Here is a 10902-nt window from a genome sequence, read left to right as displayed (position 1 = left end):
CAGATGAATACTGCCAGCTGGTGTCAAGTCCAAGAAAACCTTGTCTTTGTATGTAAATATGGTTTTAGTGAGAAAATATTTCCATTCATACTAGGTTCCTGAGAAGCAGGAAAGAAAAATGTTTTAGTCAAGCTGCCTGTGCATGGCTGAAGATCAAGTATTATTCTCATGCATGGGAACCATGCAGTTTATGTAACCTGCCTGTAGGAATACCAGAAAGACACAGGAAGACAAATGAAAATTGCTTAGGTCAATAGGAACACGAAAATGCTCAAAATCAATATGAAGCAAAGTGACTTATTTTCATTGCTCAATAAACAGGGAACAAAATGAGGCTTTAACACCTGCATGTAATGAGTTACAGCAAAACAAGCTAAAAAATGGTCTCATCTCCCCATCCTCCCACTCTTTTTTTTTGTGTGTGTGTGTGTGTGTGTGTGTGTGTGTGATGGGTAGGAAAGAATACAATAATATCAACACAAACCTAAATATGACACAAATGTTTTTGCATTCCATTTAGTAAAAATCTAATGCATGAAGGCCAAGAGCTGCTGATTGCTACTTCTGTTCATGAACATAAACCCCCGTCCACTGTAACATCTATAAAGTCAACAAACAAACAGAATGAGTTCATTGAACTAAGCAGTCGCTTTAACCCCAGAATATATTAATCTGTATGTACAAATACTGCAAGAGGAGCTCTCCGTTTCTAAATTACACATTGTGGCTTTTACACGTATGGTAAATAACCTTTAGAAAGTCTGTTTCTGATTTCCCTGCGTAGTAAGCCAGCTCACTACTCAAACACAAATAGAAATCACATGCTTCAGGAAAAAGGAATTGGCTTTCTTGGGAAAAATCCTGAAAAGTGGAACTGCTTGTCATGCACTCAGTGCACGCACTGGGCAGCAGTGACTTCCAACAGCAGCCTCATGCCCTACAATGCTTCCCAAGCTGGGGCAGAACATGGTGACGGGACAGACAGACCCTCCTCACTTTGCAAAGAATGGCTTGACATTTTCAGAAGTTTCTGTGTAACCTGATATCCTGGGGGAAAAAAAAAAAAAAAAAAAAAAAAAAAAAAAAAAAAAAGATGATGACCATCACTAGAAGCATCTCCTGAAGAGAAGTTTGTAGAAAGATCTGTAGGTGTCACTTGTGGGCTATTAAACAGGTCCCACAACTGCCCCTAATCTGCTCTTCCAGGTCCTCGCTCAGACTTCTTCAGTCTTTTGCTTCACCAAGACACAGTTTTAACCACTAACAAGCATGCTCATCTCTGACTAGTTCTTATGTCTCGTCTGAGGAAGCCCCAGCATGGAGGAAGGATGGGTGTTTGTATCTGGATGTTCTGCCTACACGAGGTAGCACATGCCACAGCTGGGCACTGCTCATGTTTCTTCACAGCAGGTGCCTTCAGCAGAGGCTGAGGCTCTACCAGCTCTTCAGCCTCCATAACTTCAGATACCTGTGTCTCAGTGACTGCAACGGCAGTTATAAAAATCTGAGCAATATGTTCTTTAACAGGGAATGCAGAAGCAAATGAAGCACCCCAAGGAAAATGAGACGGTTCAAGCAACTTAAGAACCGAAACAGGACCAGGTGTTGGAGTCTTCATAGAGCTTAAAAATATGTTCACATACACACATAAATGCACACAGTTGTGCATTGGCTTTAAAGAGTTTTCCGTGGGGTTAAAAGCCAGCAAAACCACGGTGCATATTTTAGGTATTTTCTACATAGATTTCCATCTCCAATAGAAGGTTACAAAAGGTTTAACAAGAAAAAAAAACTCAAGTCTTCAGTAGAAGAAAGGTACGTTTCCTACTTCAAAACTCTCATCTGCAGAACATGCTGCATCCTACACCACATGTCACAGTGATAGTTATAGCATGATTGTTAAATTCTCCTGTGTTACACCTTGCTCTATTGTCCATTTTCTCTGGAAAACAGAGAATTGGAAGCACGCCCAGCAGAAATGCCTTCACACAACCACCCTGGCAACCTGACCCCTCACATTTTGTTCTGCTCTTCGTATTCTGCTTTTACCTGTAAAGTGAATGAGGCTATAAAATGTTCCTTTTGGAGGAAGGGAAAAATTATTTGGGCCTGTCTTAAAGTATCTGAAAATAATTTTGTGGGAGCACTAGGACTTCCTTCAGGCACTGCTGCACAGCGATTCTGCCTGGTTACAACAGTGGGATGCATGCATCATCCATCCAGTGTGGTACCCCTTGGGCAGCACCTCTGTAACAGCCAACGTGCAAAAGATGCAAGCTGCTCTGCCTCTGGCATAATCAGAAGAAATCCTTAGGTTCAAAACAGTGCATTATATCATTGCTGAAGCAAGGTGAGAACAGAAAAACCCAGGCTCTTCTTACAGGGGAAAGAAGCCATAAAATAAGTGATGGAGGATGAAGGCATAGGGCTTGTTTTAAGTGACTATTCACAGGTGGGTTGTTGTGGGTTTTTTGTTTGTTTGTTTAGTGTTTAAAGAAGTGAAAGTCAATGCTCTGATTTAAGTGGTGTATTTTAGATGAGCAACATGAAGGTTTTGCTTCAGACATCTGGCAAAAACTGTTGAGTCTCATCTATAACTCAAGTTAGAAGTGGGCAGATAGGGGAGTAACTCTTTCACCACAGTGGTAACAAGAATGGTACCTGGAGATTTATTTCTCCCCTCTTCCCAAGGAGCTGCAGACAGCAGCATGAAGATTTATTGCACTTGGACCCATCCCAGAACAAAACCCAGCCTCTCCTCTTTCAGTTGCAGGCTCCACGAGTCCCCAGGTCTTACCATAAAATACCTTTGTACTGTGGAAGTGTACAACTTCCATTACACTTGTAGCCTTCAATTTTTATTTATGGTTGTGCTTACACAGCTTTCCAGCTCCACACGTCCCCACTCCCAACAGCAGGAGTGGCTCACAGCTGCAGACAAACATGAGCTGGGAATGTGAGGGCACTTAACCCAGGACAGAAACACCTGCAGCATCTCTTACCTAACTTGTGTGAAAACAGAAGTCCCATCCTCCTCCCCCCTCACCTCATGTCCTGGCCACAGGCTGGCATTTTAATGCATCTTACTCCTTAGTTCCCTTATGCCTGGGTAGTTAAAATAAACCACTTTGATTTAAAAGTCTAAAATGAAGTTGTGAAGTCTTGTTCTCAACAGTGCTAAGTATCTGTTACTCCTTGTGATTAGCGGGAACAGGGTCACTTTCTATCTTTGACAACAGAGACAATTATATGTCTAAATAAAGGTGCTTCATGCTAGCCACACAGATCTGAAAGTTTTGGCCAAAAGCCACAAAAGCTTGTTATAACTGTTGATGGCTCATTTCAACAAGCTTGCATTAGCATCAGAAGTGCTGTGTGAGAGAGATTAAAAGAAATAAAAAAAAAAAAAAAAAAAAAAAAAATCCCTTAAGTGAGCTGCAAATTGCAGTTGTTGGCTGTAGAAAGCCATCTCATAATGACAAAATTTCTATCTGTAAATACACAAATAGGAGCATGTTTCACACTTCTCTGCTGTCCTCTAGTGTCAGCTTTTTGTGCAGAGCAGTTGGAATAAAAATCAAAATGAAAACCAGGTTTCTTTTTTCTTTTTTATTTTTTTAAATGAAGAAATGCCTATTCTATTGTGAACTCTGTTAGAGACAACAAAACCTCTCTGAAAAGAGGCCAAGTTTGGATCAAAAAACACCAGCCTTCCCCCAGACTCGAGTGTGAAGTTTGGAACACTGCCGCCACGACACATGAATGTTACTGGCAATTTTTAAACAGTGGATGTACTGCAGGGGGGAATCATGGCAGAATAAAGAATACACATGTTTTTCTTTTTTTTTTTTTTTTTTTAAATCATGTATGCGGAGAGTTTGTGTAGCTAGCAATATAACAGAACCCTGTTTCCCTCCTTGATTTACTACCATAAAAATCTCCTATGCATCCAGAGTGTTCTGCTTACAGCCAAACTCCATAATTAAACAAAAATAGAGCAGCTCTACGAACAGTACAGTTGTCTCTACCTAGTAAAGTGTTTAAAAAAAAAAAAAAAAAAAAAAAAAAAAAGTCTAGTTACACTAGTTTACAAAACAACATTAACCGAAATAGTAAGAGCTGCACAAAACCCGTGAGTGGACGCGCCGCAAAGGTCGGAGCCAGCCGAAGATCTTCAGCACCCTCTTCTGGTGCCGGGAGGCCAGAGGCACCATGCCTGCCCCGTGCTCTGGGGACACCCGCAGGACCCGGCACCCAGACGCCAGAGCAGGCAGCGGCAGGGGAGTGTTGGGCACGGCACGTCCTGGTGTTGCTGCAGGTTTCCAAAAGAAATTTCAGCCATTGCAATATCGTTCTCATCAGTCTGAGCAGTGCTACTGCACTAGTTTGAAGCTGTGCGTCCAATCCAGGGAGATAACCTTAATATACCAGGCAATAAACACACGGACACAGGGAAGAACCGCTTTTACAGGAGAAGCAGGGATGGGAAAGCAGAGGGCATCAACGTGCAGTGGGGTCTGAGAGACAGGCAGAGATCAGAGCAGCCCGACTTGTCAAGGCTCCTCATTTTGCTTCATTTCCTTCTGGAAGGTTTGAGGAGAGATTGTCAGATAACATCTCTAGGACAGAAGATGATGTAATTTTGTTGACCTCCAGAGAAACAGCACAGAGGAAAGCATGAGGATGCCCTTTTCAAAGCTGAGTGCACAGATGACACAATCTGACATCACTGGCCAAAGGCAGATGCTATCCTCTCAAAGCCAAGTGAAAAGTGACACAGTGGATGGGAGTGTTGACATTTCAGGGGGCTTTAAAGCATGTTTAAAATAACCAGGGGATAAATGGAAGGAGAAAGAGAGGATCAAAACCAGGACAAGAACCTGTGCAGTGTAAGAGACCCAAGGTAAGTTAACAATTAGGAATAGAGACTGAGAAGTTAAATAGACAGAAGATGCTATTTAAAAGTAAGAAAATGGAAACCAGACCAATGGTTGGTAATGGTTGTTCTCTTGGCTAAGCAGTACCACATCTGCAGCATGTGGAGCCATTCACTTGTCTTCCCTTCACTCTGGTATTTCACATCCTTGGTGTCATTTGCTATGAGGTCTGGCCTACAAAACACTGAGCAACACCTTCCTCTTGGGGACCAGATACCCCAGGAACAAGCAGCAGCAGCTCACCTCTGCTCTCTTTGACCAACCCAGGCCCTTTTCTTTCTAAAGATCCTCCACAGCCATCACTCTGCAGAGCTAAGGTTCAGAAATGACACCATGCAGAGGTGCAGACCGAGCACCTGGTAGGAGAAGGTCACCAGCACAGCCCTCATTTGGCCAAGGACAGACTGACCTGACCCTAGGACTTTGCCAAAGTAAGCCAAAGATGAAATGAGTAGCCTGTCCCTGAGTGGTCAGGCATTCTTGCACAGAATAAAATATCACCACGAGCACAACCATCAGCTCCACACCAATTGATACCTGATGTTGACAGCACTCAGCACATTGCTGCTGCTGGGCACTGCCAACCGTGGCAGCGCTTGCTCAAGTACCCTTCTTCGGTCCACTCCTGCTCCCCACGCAGCACTCCCTGTGTGCCCAGCAAGCCAAGGGCTCCTGACTACTGACCACCAGCTCACTGCTCAGCAAGAAATCAAAAACTATTTCACCACTTCCCCTACGTGTTTCTGCTTTGACCCTCTGAGAGCTTTAGTATTGTTCAAGCCCCGTCAGACATGGACTCAGTTCCTGTCCTCCCCAGCTGGCAGGAGGCACACACAGCGTGGGTTTTCACTGCTCACGCCAAGTGGCTGTGCCACAAAAGCCTCCAGCTCCACCACCACTCCTCATCAGCTATTGACTCATTGCTTCTTTGCTTCTGCACCACAAAGTCTGCTGAAAATCCAAGTGTGAGACCATCCATGTACCTTTAGGAAGTTTAATAGCAGCGAAGCAGATGAAAAAATTCCAGAGAAAAAATGCAGATTTAACCTAAACTGCTGCTGCCCAGTTTTGCCCAAGTGAATTAGGCCAAACTGTGCATATTCAGAAACCCAGCTCTATTTTTTAATTTGTTTTCAGTCTCAGTTTTCCTCTTTACACAACAGGAAACTAATTTATCTTCAGGATCAACCCTGTAAAGCAGAAAGAGAAAGGTATTCAGGGAAAATTAAGGTCAAGCTCTTGCACACTAAGAAATACAGAACCTGAGTGTGCAGAACAAGAGTGTGCAGAATACAGAACAAGAGTGTGCAGCCTCCAAGCTCTTGCAAGCATGTTACTGGTTGTACTTAATAGCATGAGCACATACCACTCACCTGGTTGGACATCTGCCTTACTCAGCTTTTTGCTTTTACATACTTAACACATCGCCCAAGCCATGCACAAAACACAAAACTACTCCCCTCCTTGGAAGCATGTCTCTGGTATCCTTCACCAACATTAATTTATTTTCATGCCCTTGAGGCTAGGCCACACTATTATCCATTGTTATCAAGATTAATTCTAAAATATTCAGAAACTATTCAGAAGCAATCATTTAAATCAACACCCTTTTTGCCTTTTTTTTTTTTTTTTTAAATACAACATTTGTAGAACTGGATTACAGCTGTCAATACAGAGTTGCTCCAAAAATGTCTCACAGTCAACAGTCAAATTGATTTGAGCAGAGCAGCTGCACACATCAATTCTCTTGCAAAGGCAAGGACAGAATCAATCCACATCTTCAGGAGAATTAAAGTGCACAGTACCTTTAATCCAAGAACTACCATCTTCACTATCCTACAGGTTCATCTGTCTTGTTAGAATAAAAAAAAAAAAAAAAAAGTGTTAAAATGTACATAGGTAATTTTAAAACTGACGTGTCCTGATAGACAGCAACCAGATGTTCTCTTAACATAGAGCAAAAACATGTTAAAAAAAAAAAAAAAAGGAAAAGAAAAAAAAAAGAAATTAGAACCACACAAAGCCATTATTTGAGCCAACTGAGATTTTGATTTTCTCACAACACAACTTGAGATTATCACATAGAGCAAAAATTGGCTGTGATCTTCTAACACAAGATTAGCCATTAAAAGCAGCAAGGAACACTTTACTGGCACCACCAGAAAATAAGATTATTGCTTGCAGCTACAAAATCTGGATGGAAACTTATTGCAGACCTTTTATTTCCCTAAGTGATCAGCTTGTGCCTGCTCTTGGTTGTCCCCGTTTATTCTTGCCACAGACATTTCTTTTCCCTCTTTTGCCATCGAGCTCTTTCCAGCCCCAGCTGCCCTCAGCCTGCCTGCTGGGCTCTGCCACCCTACAGCTGCGTTCCTGGTGACCTAGCCAGAGGGGAGCACTGCTCCCACAAGGCTGAGTATTTCACTGCTAAGTGAGTGAAAACAGACCCCTGCAGTAGGAGCACCAGGTAACCATAAACGCAGACAGTGTCACCAGTTCTGCCTGCAACAATGGGTTCATTTTTCATCATTTTCCTTGAACAAAAGACTGGAAATTATACTCATTTACAGCTTAACAGGAACACGGGTATATTTCCAAGTTGCAGTTTCAGAATAACTAATTCGTTAACCTCATCTAAGCAAACATTTTCCTTCTGTACAAAGATTACTTGTGCACATCCACCTTTTTTTCTTTTGATGGAGGGGACAAAAAAATAAATTGAAGCAAAAAAAAAAAAACCCACTCATGAGGACTCAGTAAAACAGAAAGAAAATGAAATTTCAACCCCTGTGCACCTTTCAGGTGCTTTTTTTCTACTTTTTTTTTTTTTTTTGAGTGTGCTTTACATTCACACTCCAGCTTCTTTTTGGAATAGTTTCCAATGCAGACAGAAGTATTTCCCAGGTATTTTGGTAATGAAGATTAGCATAAACAGCAGCTTGATTCAGTGGCTGCCTATAGTAAATGTCAATTCCTTGCAGTCCAGCTCATTTCAAACACTATCCATTCAAACAGTCCCTCTTTACCTAAGACAATGTTACAGGATAATAAGCAAACCTTGTAAATGATGCTCTTCAGTGGAGACATAAGTATTGTATGTCCTGGGTGGGAAAGAAAACCAATGACACTAACACGTACAAACTATAATGATAGAAATTATTGTGAACAGTTCTAGTGTCCCTTTCTATTACGCTCAAACTGCATGCGTACATGCATATTTGTGCATATTTATGCCAGAGCATTCAATGCTAGGTCATTTTTCATCTGTACATAGGGCAAGACTACAACCCAGACATCTCCAGCTGTCTCCCCAAACACAGGATCCTAAATGAATGGCTAGCTGCGGACACTGAAGAACAGGAGAAAAAAGGTGGGAGGTGAACATTCATGCAGATGACACTTTTAAAAAAAAAAAAAAAAATACACTACTGTATAGCCACAGCTAGAGAAGCAATGCAGAGCTCTTCACACAAATGGCAGTTGAAGGGGTTCTCAGTCATGTGTTTGACTCTAAAAATTGCTCCAGTAGCATAGCATTTGGTGAAGGTGTAAATTAAGCTGGAGACAGTGATAGTGCAGACACTCATGCTCAGACAGGACACTCCACAGCTTGTGAAAGACGGCTCCGTTTCAGCAGCCTTGCAACAGGAAGCAACATGAGATGGAAGGTGCAAAGATTAGGGTAGCATAGAGCTCACAGATACCAAGATGTGCATTAAACGTAAGAACCAAAAGAAAGCCACTGTACCAAAGCTTCCACACCAGGATAAGCAGGATCAAAGATGCACATCATTCCTTGTTATTGGCTATGCTGAGTAACAGGCCTGAGGAAAAGCATACATGTACATCACCTCCCTTGACCCCAGCTGAAGCACACCAAAGCAATAAAGGAGGATACTGGCAGGCTTCAGAGCTGGTGTTCAGGAGGTGCCTTTTGGTACTGAAGCAAAAGGGGTCTCTGTAACCTTAGACCGTAACTCATGACAGCACACCAACAGCCCAGTAATCTAGTAAAATGCAATAGCTCAGGCAACCAGGGTGATCCAAGTCCATCTGTTAAGCATTTGGAACTTGTTCCATCAGTTCTCAAGTTTGCCTGCTTCCTGGAAGAGTGGACAGAGTTCAGACTTCTTTACTTCCCGGGCTGAAGCTCTGCAGTCCTCGCTGACCACCAGCCAAACCATGTACCTCCCCGTACCTCCTAGGGTGCGCTCCAGCTCTTCCATGGAGCCAGGTTCCATCAGCCTGACATGGAGATGCTTCTCCAGACACCAGTGGTCACATTAGTTACTGAAAAATATTCCTCTCCACTTCAAAGCTGTATCCTTGACAGGATAAAAGAGTTGATGCCCTGCAGGATGTGGAAGGAATGCCATTACTCTGTAACAGCCATGTCATTGCCAGGGCAGTAAGTCGCTATGCACAAAAAGGATGTCCAAGGGAGAAGCACACAGAAACAAGCAAGCATGCTCTCAGGTGTCTTTGAAGTGATTTTAGAAACACAACACTACAGGCCCTGTGAGATCTCAAATCTCCACCAAGCAATGGAAACAGACATTGGTAAGCACTGAATTAAGTAGCAGAAAAATACAATAGCAGAACAATACTGGCAAACTGTTTGAAGGTAGATGTTAGGTGTTTTTTTCCAGTCTTTGAAGGTGTTGCCTGGATGGCAACACGCTGAGAGACAGACCCCCAAAGTTGCTTTCAAATCTTTAAGCACAAACTTCCTGATAGCCGAAAGCTGTCAATACCCACCAATGTTTCTCACAGACAGACTGTCTCACAAATTGCTGCCAACACCTGCCTAGCAAACACATTGCTAGCTACCTCTGGGGAAGGCCAAACAACAAGATCCAGGGAACAAAAACATGACTCAAGCTGCAGTACAGCTCACCAGTGACTATGCACAATAGCACCAGGAAACTGACCGGCTAGTCAGCACAGTTACCATGCCAGTGAGCCAACATTTCTTGGTGCACAACAGCCATAATCCTTAATGAGACCAAAAGTTCCGTGCTGCTGAGTAAACCACCTCAGTCACTGCCTAGCAGCAAACAGTCCAGGAAAAACAGACAGCCTACACTAAACCTCCTTCCAGTTTCTAGTAGCCAGCAGTTTAAAAGTAATTGCTGAAGAACAGAGGGCATTCTGTAAGGAATCACTAAAGTCCCCATCATAAATAAGAGTTTTTTTTTCCCCCAGAGGTAATTGCACAGGAGCACAAAATTTGATTTCCTTCATACCTGGTAACAATATCCAAAGACTGGGAAGACAAGCAGCAAAAATCTACCCAGACTCTTGAATGGGTCCGATAGCCATCTGTGGACTACTACATTGTAATCAATGCTCTGTTCAGGAGTGGCAGCTTCTTTTACCACCTGAGAGACAGAAAGGATCTGCACAAATAGGTGAAGAAGGCCCCCAGTCATTGCAGATGAGGTAAAGAAGCCCCAGCACCCTACTACAAAAGGTACCCTTCAGAGCAGCAGACACAGCAAACATCCATCACTAACAGGTCAGCAGAAGTGATTCAGTCTTCTCTCCTTTTAAAGAGGGATGGAAAGGCAGTGTCAAAAGGAAATGGTTTTCTGTCAATAAAGACAGGATTAGGAAGAGAAACAGAAGCAATTACTGCAAATCCTACAGCACTGCCATGACTGCATGAAGTACTCAGTGATTACATCCATTGAAATCAAGCTCTCCAGGACCAATACTATCAAATTATCTCCAGCAGACAGTCTTTAATACTCAAAGCTTGAGAGAATATGCTAAAGGAATGGACAAACTTAGCCCCAACAACTTTTTAAGCTGTTAGGGCAGACATGCTTGCTGGTGTTGAGCTGCTCAGGCATAAGAAACAAGCATGTATCCTGGGAATGACACATGGTTCGAGTGCAACAGAAGAGAAGGACTAACTACTAAAATTGCCCTGAGAAAGGAACAAAGGCAAAGAAGGAGGTTA

Source organism: Anas platyrhynchos, chromosome Z (genome assembly GCF_047663525.1).
Source record: "Anas platyrhynchos isolate ZD024472 breed Pekin duck chromosome Z, IASCAAS_PekinDuck_T2T, whole genome shotgun sequence".
Classification (NCBI taxonomy): Eukaryota; Metazoa; Chordata; class Aves; order Anseriformes; family Anatidae; genus Anas; species Anas platyrhynchos.
Note: the sequence above shows the minus strand (reverse complement) of the source record.